Raw genomic sequence first — 15,293 nt, 5'->3', positions numbered from 1 at the left:
TCATATATACTAAATAATTAATATCATTGCTGGGTTTATTTTTGTTCCTAAGATACTTTGAATTTATCTTGCACTTTTTTTTTTCTATCCATAGTTTCACCTTGTTCTCTTTTGATTCCCTTACTAATTTTCTGGGGAAAATATTTTTAAATTTCATATTTCCATACATTTCTGTACTTATATGACTATTAATGTATACATACATCTCAGTGTATGTATACATTAATATACATCTCTATGTATGTATACACAATACAAAAGCAATGGTGAAAACAGTTTTTCTCTTGATTCTCCTCACAGGAATATTTATTCTTTGTTTTTTTTTTTTCTGAATGCTAAGAGCTTTTAGGGTCTTTCATTTCAACAGGACCATTTCAGGAGATGCACTAATGTGTATTTTCATTCAAAAAATAATCAAATACATAGAATTTTGTTGTCTGTCTCTGATTTTAAATAAACTTTATTATGGACTATACTGATGATGTTATGAACATAAACACATTCCTTCAACTTATTCTCTAAAACCAAACCAGAATATCTAAACCAAATTAGCCATCTTTCTTCAAGAAACAGCTATTTTTTTGTATTCTCTGGAGCATTTTTATCAGCACAGAGACAAAATTCTGAGCGCAGCGTAGGAGAAAATAATGTTACATTGAAGATACAGAAGACCATTGTAGGGCAGGGAGCTAGTTTTCACAATATTAACCTGCATTGTTGTTTATTCCTTCACATTTAATCAGCCTTTTTTGCAGATAAATATTGAACTTTCACAACAATACATGTTCCTTCAACACACGTAAGACATTGAAGATATAGTGGCTTTGTCAGCTCACATACTGATACAAGACTGAGAGACTAACAAGACCAAAGCAATGAAGGAGACTCAAGTGATGAAGTCTTGTGTTCTGCATCATAGCTTCTTTCACCTGAAAATGTAATTCAGTGGCAGGATGTCACTGCTACAGAATGAAGCACTGGAGTGCTGTATCTTGTCCTGGGCATAAGGGAGTAAGTAACAGACCTTTGATTTCACCGCTTCTTAATGTCATAAGAGAGATTTGGCTCATAAAGTTAGGTCTCAAGGCAGGAAGAATCTTGCATATATAAAGAGGAGATGAGCCAGTTTCTGTAATTTATAGCTGAGGAAGTTTGCGCATAGAATTTCCTAAGTGTCAAAAGCATTGTCAGTGTAGACCATACTAAATAAAATCATGCTTCAGCACTAGGGTTACTTGTGCCTGTAAAAACTCATGATGTGTTTTCATAAACTTGCAGAGTACTATTTTATCTCAATACATTGCAAATTGTTATTTAGGAAATTAAAAAAAAAGGTACAAAAAAAAGATGGTGTGGAGAAAAGAATTGGGGCAAAAAGTAAGTATTTTGCATGGATGCAAACAAATTAAATTAACTTTCTAAATAACAGGGACTAAGTGTAAGGAATACTGAAAAAATCAGCATGAATTTCCAGGTATTCCTGCTCAAGAATTCACTACTGAGTATGCAACAAGTTCATGCACAGAAGATAAGTAATATTTATGCTTAAGCAAATTGGTTATGTGATTGTGTTGAAGCTGCCAATTAACTTTGTGAATAACATTTAGGTGCAGACAGGGACACATCAGCAGCATGATTTGGTCCTTTACTATAGGTAAGGGTACTGTGGTTTTAAGGATCATTGGTTTTACTACTTCTAAAGTTACTGGTGTTTATAGTTGCCTGTAATGCCCACCAGCTTGATGGAACATTAATAATGTCACAGGAATAGCCCACAAACAAAATCTCAGATCCAAATGGATCGGAGATTTACTTTTGTTATTTTATTTTTCATTGATTTAAATTTTCAGACTCACACTTTTAACTTTATATCTACATATTTCTTGATATCTTTTAGTGGGCTGTCATTCTGACAATTATTCATCTCAGGAGGAGACACTCATTGAGTAAATCCTTCAAGATCATGTTTTTAATAAGATTAAAAGTGCCAATTGATGGAATACATGAGAGCACACCAGCAGTATGCTTTTACCATAACCAGTTACAATTTCCACAGCCAACTGCATCTTAACTAAGAATATTCTTTACAGAAAGAAACATATGGTTTCAGTATGCTTATATTAACATATTTTGATACACCAGCTTTTCCAGCTTTGTATTCTGCATGGGAGCTTTTAATGCTATATCTCATAAAGCTTCATTCATAATGCTCAGCAGGTATTGGAAAGTACATACCATAAATGTACTGAGCCATCAAGCTAGAATTCCTGCGCACTGAGATAAGAAACTTGAAAAAAAAATGCTATTGTCATAAAAGTAAAGAAATGCTGAGGTGGGAGAAAAATCAGTTAATTTTCTTGAGGATTCTTTGCAGAATGAGTGAAGAACATACACAGCATAGGATAAGTACTTAAACAATCTCTGGATTAAGAGCAATTGCAGATGGCTAACCTATGTATAGAATTGTTTGCAAAAAATTGGAAGTATTATGATTCTTTGTATTTTTAAATTCCTCAACCTTTCTGTGAGCATTTGTTTAATACCATTTATATAGAAGGCTATCTGTCAATGACATGACCTAAACTCCTCTGCAAAGTACTTCTGTTTTCTTCTTTTTCCTTTAATGGTCAGAAGTAAAAATTTAATTTGCTTTAATCTTAACCATTTCAAGATTGCACCAGGAGCTGTGATGTATTATAAAGCCATTTCAGAGAGTCTTGCTAGATAAGTGACTTTCAGTAGCCTAATTTATATGTTTAAAGATGAGAGAGGAAGGAAGGAAGGAAGGAAGGAAGGAAGGAAGGAAGGAAGGAAGGAAGGAAGGAAGGAAGGAAGGAAGGAAGGAAGGAAGGAAGGAAGGAAGGAAGGAAGGAAGGAAGGAAGGAAGGAAGGAAGGAAGGAAGGAAGGAAGGAAGGAAGGAAGGAAGGAAGGAAGGAAGGAAGGAAGGAACAGAGAGGAAATAGGACTGGAAAAATAATATTAGGAGAAAACTAATTTTTTTTAGGGCATTATTTTCTTTGTGTGAACTACATAAGGAAGAAACACGTCTTCTTACACTATGCAGGAATACATAGGAATGCAGATGAATGAGGGATACTCATCCAGCCTCAAGTTCAATTTGTAAAATATTTTTTTCATATTTATGTGTGAAAGTGATTATTTACCTATAAACACCTATTTCCACAAGACCCCAAGTAATAAAACCATAAATAAATAAATTTGTTTTATATATATGCATACTTATTCCCATTTCAAATGTAGCACGGAGATAAACTGAGGAGTCAGAACTATGCCTCTCTTCAAATACTTGATCAGTAGCCAGATTCTAGTCTATAGATTAGAAAATGCACTGAACAGCACCAAATGGAACAGCAAACCTTGTGCTGAATCTTTGTTTTCAAAACCACACGATACATTGAACATCAACAGTCAAGAGGAAGATGTTTTCTCAAAGAGGAGCTGGATTCAGTGAAAAATACTGATTCATGAACAGTAACTTTTCAGAAGCACATGTTGGTTTTATAACTAGTAGGAAAGATTTCTCAACTCCCAGAATGTAAGGTCATGTCGGTGAATAAAAACATGTAACAATCAAAGCCTGTGGATTAAGGGCACTTCTTTGGAGTACTTAATATTCCAGTGGTACTGCAAAGACACTGAAAGAGTCCTCACTTTTCAAATTTGCATTCCCTAATTCACTGGATTAGGAAAGTCGAAACTTTCCTAATATTTTCAATGGCTTTCTAGTCACGGTATAATTTCATTATTAAAAATATTCAGAATACCATATGCTTGGAGATATGCTTTCCTCTGGGCAATGTTACTAAGGCACAGCCATCCCTTGGTCCATATCCAGGTCTACATACAGGGTACAATGATTTCTCCACTGAAATAGATTAAGTAGATAAAGCTGAAACTTACTACTTTTTAAAAAGTGTGTATATATTTAAAATTCGTCATTAAAAGTTCTGTATTTGGCCTTGGGGAGGCAGGGGCGGAAATCAAATGGAAAGCCTTCTATCTGCTTTAAAGAGATACTTTCTTTTCTTTCTCCCAAGTAGCAATTTACATTGTTTCAATCTTGGGCATATAAACATAGCTTTAGTTCACTGGAGCATAGTTTGCAATAATGCACCTCATTATGGGAAATGCTGTAATGAATAACATTACCTTCCACTTGTGATTCATGCTGGCTTGTCCAATCTTTGTGGTCAAAAATTGTCTCCTCCTCAGCCTGGCCTCAGTAAAGACAGTAACATTGCATTGACTTCAGACAGCATCAGTGAAAACAAGATCTGAAATAAAAAGAGAAAAAAACTGAATGAAACAGAACAAGCCAAAATAAAATGCATGTTCTATTCAATATTATGCTTGGACATCTCTCACATACAAAAACCAGTGCTTCTAAAGGGTATGTATAAGCACACATGGCCCATCCATGTGTTTTATTAAAACAATATGGTTTAGGATTTATCGGGATTACATTGGGTATAACAGCTGATTCAATTTGTTTAGAAATGCAGGGACCATGAAAAGCCAGTGAGATTTCAACATTTACTGTTTTGCAAACTGACTTGCCATTGAAAGCCAGCATTAGTTGGCATTATAAATGTTATAGAATCAAATTACAGTACCTCATTATTTTATGAAAACAGTTAGGCTAATAGGGTTTCAGTAAAATAATGCACAAATATTTTTTTTCCATTAAATATTTTAAAGGTATGGATTTGTCTCAGGCCCAAAACTGAAAATGGGACTGTGACAAATTCATACCTTTAAAATAGCTAATGGAAAAAGAATATTTGTGAATGACTTTACTGAAACTCTAGCCTGATATTTACAACACAAAATATCTGTTATAGTTGTTGAGTAAGGAATGGCTTTTACTTTTATTGAGGCACCCTAAGAAAAAACCAGTCAGATCCCGTAATGAAATTTACATTTTAATGAAACTACGAACACATTATTTTTCATAGCATTAATAAACTTCCTTTTAATGAATTATAAAATAAGTTCATGCAACAAAAAGCCTCTTCTCCATGAATCATTTCCTTTTGCTTGCTTTGCAGAAACAGAACTAAAGTAAAGATGTAACTTTTGTCTTCATATGCATTTTTCTTTATATGGGTTGAAGTTTTTACTAACAGACTAAATATTGTGGTCTTAATCCTTACAAAACTATAGATGCCTTCATTGTCTGTATAGCAGAAAATGAAAAGTAGCAAGAAAACCATAATAAATATCCATTTTAAGATTATCCTTTACTCCTACCTAAATGTCACTTTGGAATCCTGTTTAGACCAGTCTCAAGGTCAGAAGTCAAAGCAAAATAATCCATATCTTCTGATGTGGCCCTCTAAGGTCCTGCCTAGTATGGGTGTTTCTAAAGCAAATCTCACTTGTGCAGACAACTTTACGGGTGAAGAACGTATAATTCTGGAGATTTTATTACCCTCTCTCAGCCCTTCCAGACTGACTTTTCTAGTTCTTAAGAAAAATTTCTTGTTTTATTTACATTTTCTTGAAAGACAGTAATACCAAGTCCCTTAAGAAAGATAGATTTAGATAGTTACGCACAATTTCAAAGATGGAGCAAGCAGAGTTTGAAGAGGTATTGCAAACTTTAATTGGTAGGAAAAAATTTATGAAATAAACTTTTAAAAGTAAGCATATTTCAAGCTTCAAATGTATAGTTTCATGATTGTTTATATACATACAAATATATGTAGTTAACACCGCCTCTCCTCTGGGAAGTGTAATATCTTTTCCTTAGGATTCACTACTTTAAAAAGAAAGATCTGTAATGATCTGTAATTCACAGTAATGCCACATACTAATACTAAAATACAGCTTGAATTAACGAGCCATGGCAGAACCTGAACAATTTTTTTTTCTAATTAAAAAAAATAGAAATTTCTGTAATTGGTTAAGTTTCCAATCCATTTATTAATTACAAAATTCACTAACAGGTTACAGATGAGGTAATTCTGGGGAGTGCTTTTATACCACTGTTACCTTCCCAATACAAGCTTTCCCTACTGTTCAAATAAAAGGCAGTTCTACAAACAAACTTGGTCTTTCATACCCACAATCCTGACATGGCAGAATCAAAAAAAAATTCAGGCATTGCAATATCATCTACCAGGAAGACCCCCAGTGAACCACTGGTTAACATCCCCTTTATTTTTAAGCCAATTAATTTATGTATATTATTGATATGTCTCTGCCTGCTTGTATTGGTTTTGGCGGGGATAGAATTAATTTTCTTCATAGCAGCTCATATGGAGCCAGGTTTTGGATTTTTGACCAAAACAATATTGATAACAGAGGGATGTTTTAGTTATTGCTAAGCAGTGCTTATACAGCACCAAGGTCTTTTTTGCTTCTCATGCTGCCCTGCCAGAAAGTAGGCTGGGGGTGGGCAAGAAGTTTGGAAGAGACACAGCTGGGACATCTGATCCCAACTGATCAAAGGGTTATCCTAAACCATATGGCATCATGCTCAGCAATATAAACTGCAGGGAAGAAGGAGGAAGGAGAGATGTTCAGAGGCATGGTGTTTGTCTTCCCAAGTAACTGTTTGATGTGATGAAGCCCTGCTTTCCTGGAAATGGCTAACTGTCTGCCTGTCAATGAGTAATGAGTGAATTCCTTATTTTGCCTTACTTGCAAGTGCAGCTTTTGCATTACCAATTAAATTGTCTTTATCTCAACCCATGATTTTTCTCATGTATACCCTCCTAATTCTCTCCCCCATCCCACCAGCAAGGAGTGAATGAGCAGCTGCGTGGGGCTCAGCTGCTTACCAGGTTTAAATCACAACACTGTGTCAAAACATCAGTACTGTATTGATTGAAGACCATTTTATTTACTCTTTTCCCAAACTCAAAAATATTTCAGTCTTAAAAAAGTGATGCATCGTAAGATGTATCGTTGCAGAGCTAGTTAAAAACAACAAAAACTTGATGTATGTCAGGTCAGTGATTTCCATGACTTCTTCCATATTTAACAATAAAGTTGCTAGTTGTTGAGGCCTTTATTTTTTCCAACTCAATTTATTTTCCTTTACTATTTTCAACATGAATACCAAAACAGAAACAAACCACGCAAGAAACATGAGAAATATTTTGAGAATTATATTTTGCAATATCTATGGATAATATTTTAAAATTAAATTTTGAGGAGTAGTGAGTAATGTAGATTTTACTGTAGTGATAAACTGGAAAAATATTCCAATGTTAGCAGAAATACAGCTATTACTGATTACTTTTTCTCAGCACCTTTCAGGGTAACTGACAGCTGGTAACCCAGATATCAATGGAAAGGAAATTATCCACCCTATTCTCTCAGTAAACTCAACAGAACTGTAAAAGATTTCAAATGTGCGTGCAAATTTAAATGAACATTATTTTCAACCGGCTATTCCCCAAATCCCTGCCAAAGCTCACCCACAATTTAAGATTTCAACTCTTCCTTGCAAATTTCAAAAATAAGGTATCTATGGCCATATGAAGTGCTGTGTTGTCACTAACACAACAGCAGAACTGTGTATTTTGCCAAACTGAGATTAAAGTTAAATATCAAAATAAGATGGTATGGAAAACAAGTGTCTGCCAACTCTGAAAGAAACTTTAGCAGGAGATATCTGAGAGTAGAAGGTTGTCATCATATTTATTTAAACAGTTTATTTTAGAAGTTTATTTTAGTGACTTAGTTTTTTTACCAGTGCATGACAAGGTTTATGTTCTACAATGTTCATTTAAGGTCTTAGAAAATCTTTTGAACTTTACATTTTCTGTGGAAATCATAGTGAACACATTTCACTGGATTTCAAAAAAGTCTTGAGGACAATCATTGTCCTTTCGTTGATCTCTGCATCTCTAAAAATTGTTAGTCATTTAATTGACAGTTTCAAGTAGCATGGATTAATGTTTTCTAATTTTAGCCCATAATGCTGGAATTTCTGCTAAACCTGCTTATCTTTTCTTCATATAGGAGACAGTTTTGATTAACCTTAAGACAACAGCTGTAATTCCTTATCACACTTTTTAACTCTTCTCTTTGAGAGTTAAAGTTCTTTTCAAATAAAGATGATGTCATTAAGTGATTTTAATATAGAGAATTTATTGCATTTTAGAAAAGAATAAAAGTAAGTTTTAGAGTATGTTTATAGAAATTAATAACCTATGGATTTCTGCTGATCATGAGAACCTTTTACAGTTCTAGGACATCAGCTATACTGTAATCAGTGGTCAGTATGAAATTTATTCTGTGTAAGTCTGCAAAATTAGTGATATAAATCTATGTGGTTTTGGTTTTTTATATATATTATAAAAATATAGTACATAGATCCATCAGACCTAATAGATACTGATTTATTTTAGCTGGGAACTTGGACCTGGAAGAAAATTCTTTTTGTGTTGTTTGCTTGTCCATTTTTTAATGGATATGGTTTAATAATCTCTCCCCTTAAATTAATGTAGGCATAAGCTCTTCTGCAGATCCACATACATTGCCAGCATTTGATTGACATATGACTATTTAACCCTGCTGCTAATAGTACCAGCACCAAAAAAGTTTTGTTTATTTCCAGAGAGTTAATAACCAAAAGTAAAGTGAGCAGCATAAGTTGTTAACCTTCAATTTCTGTCATGAAAAAAATACATGTGCCCAAGTTATATTAATTTGTTTCAACTGCAGTCAGAAGTAACATTCTCCATATATATATATTTACACTTCAAAATCTGCATTTCACGTATCTCTGCACAGTTTCTGAACTACACTGTGTCTACATCATTTGCATCTGTGTGGAACATTGGTATTTCAGTTATGTATAATCCATACAGAGACAAAAAGATGCAGTTGAAACTCATTCAAATGCATAAATAGAGCTATTATCCTTCATTTTAGTGAACTATAGGATTTAAGCACATTATGTTCCCATCTCAAAAGAAAACCACACTCAAAGTTGCATGACTTCTTGTTGCTGGGATAGAAGAGTTGACAAGGTTTATTTGAGACAACGTATGTGTAAAGACAGACATCCCAGGTGAAGAAGAAAGATATGAAGCAGGGAGGAGGGAGTAGAGCTTCAGTCATGCTTGAGCAAAACAGCTATATGGCCTTGGAACAATCTGCAAGAGTGACTTTTGGGATGGTAGCACAGTCTGAAAAAGCGGTGTGGCTGAGAAGAGGCAAATACTTTCCAGCTGTTTGATTCTTCTTCTGCTCATTAGTCTATGTCTCCTTGGCAAGATAAAAACTTTATCGCTATACTCAGTCTGTCACCACTTTCCAATCCCAGATAGAATCATTTAAAATCCCCTTATTTTGTTTTGTGACTTGGATAAATCCATTCCAAAGTATCTTCTGAAAAAAAAAAAATAGTGATAAACACTCTTCTGTAATTGTTTTCAGATCACAAAATATGGAATAAGACTGTCAAGCATTTTGCTTCCTGTGGTAACCTAATCATGTATATATGAAAATGTCCTTTCTTTTTGCTCTATTTTAAACTTATGTCAGGAGCATTAAGTTAGTAGTTAATTTTTAACTCTGATTTACCCTCTCCCTTTCCTCTTGTCCTGCTTCAAATGGATATCTCTCGACATTTCAGTAGGGGTGGCTTTTTTATTGCAATTCCCTATTCACCTTCTCTATATCATTCATTATTGTAGAATTTTTATCAGATCAGAATGTGTTACCATTGTAATGAACTCTGTTGTATTTAGCCTGCTTTATATGGACACTGTTCCACCTCTCTCATTATTACTGTCATTCTACTTTTAGCCTTTTCTAGTTCTACTAGATCCTTTTTAGCCAAAAAAAATCATGCAATAGTCAAGCATGTTTATAGTCGTCAAGTTTATAGCCAATCATGGTTATAAAGAGTGTTGTAATAATCAACCGCAGCAAAAAAGGATGGCAGAGAAGTAGCCTTCTTCTACTTAAATATGTATGGCATACTTGAACAAATGAGTGCAGTATGATACGGTTATAAAGTATTTTTAACATTCAAAGAAGAGGTGGGTCCCAGAGAAACAGACCAAAAAGTGAGAAGCAGGCATGTAGTCTTTGCTTGTTTATTTATGACTACTGCCAGGCAAACTTAGTTGACAAAAACTTGAAATTATCCTGAGTTTCACCTAGAAATCAAGTGCATGTTTTTGAGTGCTCATGATGAGAGCTTGTCATTATCTCTTGGGGTTTTTTTTTATCATTTATTTTTGTCAGAAGATATGGATTTCAAAACCAAGTCTTAGAAATGTATCATCCTTTGCATGGAACCTCTGAACAAGACTGCAAGGAAACACAGGGAAGAAAAAAAACATTCTTAACTCTGTTGCTAGGACTCTCATCAGAGATTCAGAGTCAGATCCAACTTCCTATTTAATCAGACTGGAACTTCCTATCCTCAAGCCTGGAACTAACACAAAAAGCTGTTTCTTCTGACTATACTTTACAGCTCACACCAAGAACACATTGGCCTTTCTGTCAATGGCTGATTAATAGGTCTTAAAAAATTCTGGGATTTTTTGTAGATTTTATCTATTCTAGCTGCCCTTGCATCTGTGCCATGTCACTGATACTGGACAAAGAATCGGTAGTGTGCCAATGCCAGCTACAATAAGCAGAGACAGTGAGTTGAATTCAGGCTCCGAATAAAAGAAATATGTGCTTTGGTGTCAAGCTTCACAATCACCTTGGTCTTCTCTCTAGTCAGATAAACACAGATGTAACAACTCAGATCAGAGACTGCCATTTCCCACTCTGGATGTTTGTACTCTAGTGATCAGTAGCTGTACTGAACTCTTGTTGATGTTTTGGCAACTCACATTTTCCTTTTGTTTGGCAAGCTTCACACTCTACTGAGGACAGTAGTGTTCACCAGAATAGCTTCCAGGCATAAAGAGTTTAATTTCCTACTTGATCCATCTATTGGTAAATTCCACAAATTATGAGAAACATATAATTAGGTAGATTTTCCTTTAAAAAAACAAGAAAAAAGCACAAGGATAATAATATCATTTTTTAAAAAGCTAGATTGTCATTTTTTAATAGCTCTAGTCATTCCGTGAAATGTATCATTTTCTTGTATGGAATGAAATGCCAATTTTCGGAAGATATGGCTGTCATGAATCCACCTGACTGACAGTTTTCAACCTTATTTATGTCAGTTACAGTAGCAAGACTGAAAGCCTGTATTACTGGCAATCAAGAAGAATACTATTTGTTTTAGAATGACGTCTTAAACTGCACTCTAGTAACGAAGATAGCAATGAACACAAGTCACTTGTTGACACACTGGCAGCACTTCTGTTCCTTTGCTTAGCTGCACATGTTTCCACCATTAAAAGTTTATGTCCCAGTGGGGCACTCTGATGAAGGTAGTCAGTATTTCCAGAAATGCAGACAGTTACTGTGTAATCACAAGCAAAACCAGCAAACAATCCCCAAGAAGGCCAGGATATTTTTCAACACGTTTTACTTCCCAGCATTGTTGGGTAAAGCAATTTAAGCTTGCTTTTGCTTAGTACACTACTTGTAAGGAAAGGCACTTGACATTAGAGTTTCTTCAAAGAAAATAAAAGAAAAAAAAAGGAAAAGGCAGAAAAATATCAATGTTTGTGGTGTTTTGAGGAATTTCATCTCTCATTTCATCTACCACTTGTAGTTCTGACCTTTACTTGTTTTGATTACTCAGAACCTGTGTTCTGGCAGTCATACTGTGTTGACAAGCATTATCAGCTCCTTACCTAGTTCTAGCTGGAAAGCCTTAAAAGTCACGGAGTTTTTACAACTTCAGTAGGCTTTTGGATGAGGTTCATAACAAAGTAAAAGCAATAAATTCTCTGGAAGATTCATGTTGCTAGCTTGCATTGAGCAGCAGGCCACACTGTGCTGAATCACTCTTTATTTCCAAAAGACTAATACTATGTATGCTTTAAGGTCAATAAGGAAAAAGATGTTTTACAAGGTTAGGATAGATCAGTGTGAATATAAGGATGAAGTGAAGTAGCTAAAAGGCCATCCTGAATTCATTTGGAATCTTCTCTGAGAAATTCTCAGCCTCCAACTGAGCATCGCTTGGAAAATCCACTGTGGAAAGTAGAGTAAATCTAGAGGAATATGGGTACTACTATTACTATTAATCATTAATAATGGCATGTGGCTTACAAAACATACAACTGCCTTATTGCATATAAATCCAGTCTTCTGAAACATCTCTTCAAGAAAGAAAAGTGGACAAGGTTATAACTATACCTATTTCTATTTAAATTTCAGGAGAAGATGTTACATTCCAAGTGTTGTTTCAGTAGGTTCAATAAAATAACATTTTCAGTGATAAAAGTTTTGGCTCAGGCAAACTTTAGACACAGAAAAATGGAATTAGATTATCTGTTAATTTCATCTCCTATTCATTGCATATTACACCATTAATTTGTACTCAAGAGGTTTTAAGGGGAAGCAACTGTATTTCTATTTATAATAAACATACCAAAAATGCATTCTAAGAGTGGATGTGATCTATTTAATTTATAATGTGTACATATACACACACACCATATATATACACATAAACATCTGTGTTTCAGATATGACATTTTCACATATGATTTATGAAATGTGAGGAAAACATGATTGCTTTGTGGAAATATATTTTAACTGTCTGCATTTAACCCTGAAACATATCTCTGCATGAGTGAGACATGACTTTGGGCACAGTGGTAAACACACTATAGCTCTTCTGACAACAGTTCTATTGTATTTTTTGTCTCTTGAAATTAAAAAAAAACCTATTCAAAAAACCCATCCATAATCATTTCTTTACATAATAATGCTTAACAGCCTGTCAAAGTAACTGTCAACTAATGATTGCATAAATAGGTTCTAATACCTCAGGCCACTACTGAATTACTTTGAAGACACATTTATCTCTTAAACTAATTTAAACTCCATTTTCCACTGAACCTTCTTTTTAAAATCCTCAAAACTCTGGTGAAGAAGGTGAACTGTCGAAACTGTTTTTGTTCCACGAATAATACTAAAGTTAAAGAACTGTTTTATAAACGTTATTTCTTACATCTTCTGTCACAAATATTTTCTGAATATTCAGATGAGTTTTTCTGAAATAAATTATGTTTTTGTACACATCAAGAATTACAAACTTCACCTGAGATACCACAACTGAAAGAAAAGAGTCTGCAATATTGCATAGTGAAAAAGGTTAAAATCCTCATCAGCTTTACTAACTACTGTCAGACTTCAAGACTTTTGTTTTATGTTAGCTTAAGTGTAAATGTTGTAAGAATGAAGATATTCAAAACTAGGTCAGATACTCCATTCTTATCTTCTGTTATCATAAGCATACAATTAATTCAAGTACTGAATCCTCCATTACCAGCAGTTGTCGGTCTTTTCAACCGATGTGAAACCATTAAGGTAATTTTAGATGTAGATATATTTTAACTAATATATAGTCAATATATGCATTTGCCTGTCTAGCTGTATTAATATTAGATATGTTATATACTTATCTATCTGTTGAAGTCGGTGATTTTCCATATATTGTAATAAATGTACAATGTCCATTCCTGTTATGTATTCCACACTAAAGTCTTGACAACAAGCAACACATTCTAATATGTTACCTTGTCTGTCTTAGAAGTAACACCGGAAGCCTAAATTAAACTTGTGTATATCCACACTGGTGTTGCTTATAGCACAAATATAGAATCATAGAAACATAAAATCTTTGGGTTGCAAGGGACCTTTAAAGGTCACCTAGCCCAATTCCCCTGCAATGAGCAGGGACATCTTCAACTAGATCACGTTGCTCAGAGCCTCATCCAACCTGACTTTAAATGTTTCCAGGCATGTGGCATCTACCACCTCTCTGGACAACCTGTGCCAGGGTTTCACCATGCTCATGGTGAAAAATTTCTTCCTTGTATCTAGTCTAAATCTACTCTTGTTTAGCTTAAAACCACCTTGTCCTACTGCAAAAGGCCCTGCTAAAAAGCCTGTCCCCATCTTTCTTATAAGCCCCCTTTAAGTACTGGAAGGCTGCAATGAGATGTCCCCAGAGCCTTCTCTTCTCCAGGATGAACAACCCCAACTCTCTCAGCCTGTCCTCGTAGGAGAGGTGTTCCATCCCTCTGATCATCTTTGTGTCTCTCCTCTGGACCTGCTCCAAGAAGCCCATGTCCTTCCTGTGCTGAGGGCTGCAGAGCTAGATGAAATACTCAAGGTGGGGTCTCACCAGAGCAGAGTAGAGGGGCAGAATCACCTCCCTCAACCTGCTGGCCATGTTTCTTTTGTTACAGCCGAGGATGCGGTTGGCCTTTAGGGCTGTGAGCGTACATTGCCAGCTCATGTGCAGCTTTTCGTCCACCAGTACTCCCAAGTCCTTCTTGTCAGGGCCTCTCTGAAGGAAGAAGGACTTGGGGGTATGAGAAGCTGGACTGTCCTTGACCACTTAGGAACAGCTCAAAACATCGGCACGTTATCAACATTTTCTCATCCTAAATCCAAAACATAGTCTAACGCTAGCTTCTATGAAGAAAATTAACTCTACCCTGGCTGAAAACAGGACATAACTCCACCATAGAAGGCCCCTAGGTTGGTCAGGCAGGACTTTCCCTTGGTGAAGCCATGGTGGCTGTCTCAAATCAGCTGCCTTTCCTCCATGTGCCATAGCATAGCTTCTAGCAGGATCTGTTCCATGATCTCCCCAGGCACAGAAGTGAGGCTGATAAGTTGGTAGTTCCCAGAGTCCTCCTTGCTACCTTTTTAAAAAATGCGTGCACTATTTTCCCTTTTCCAGTCACCAGGGACTTTCACCTGACTGCCATGACTTTTCAAATATCATGGAGAGTGGCTGGCAACTCCATCAGCCAGTTCCCTCAGGACTCTGGAATGCATCTCATCAGGTGCCTTAGACTTGTGCCTGTTCAGGTTCCTCAGGTGGTCTCAAACCTGATCGTTCCTTACAGTGGGAGGGACTTTGCTCCTCCACTCTCCATCTTGCAGTCCATCCATTCAGGAGGTGTGGGAAGAGAGGCTGCCAGTGAATACTGAGGCAAAGAATTTGTTGAAAACTGTTTGTATTAAAGAACCAGTATGTCAGCCCTTTCTTGTTCAAGTATCATTATAGCTCAAAAACCAACCTTTGTTCTATAATTCTTCTTAACTTAAAGTGAAGCAAAATTCATTTTTACCCTTCAAGAACTTAATTTCAAGTTTACTGGCTGGTTTCTGTCAACCTTGAATAGACTTCATTTATGTCTGT

This window comes from Phaethon aethereus (assembly GCF_964289735.1).
Source record: "Phaethon aethereus genome assembly, chromosome: Z".
NCBI classification, from domain to species: Eukaryota; Metazoa; Chordata; class Aves; order Phaethontiformes; family Phaethontidae; genus Phaethon; species Phaethon aethereus.
Note: the sequence above shows the minus strand (reverse complement) of the source record.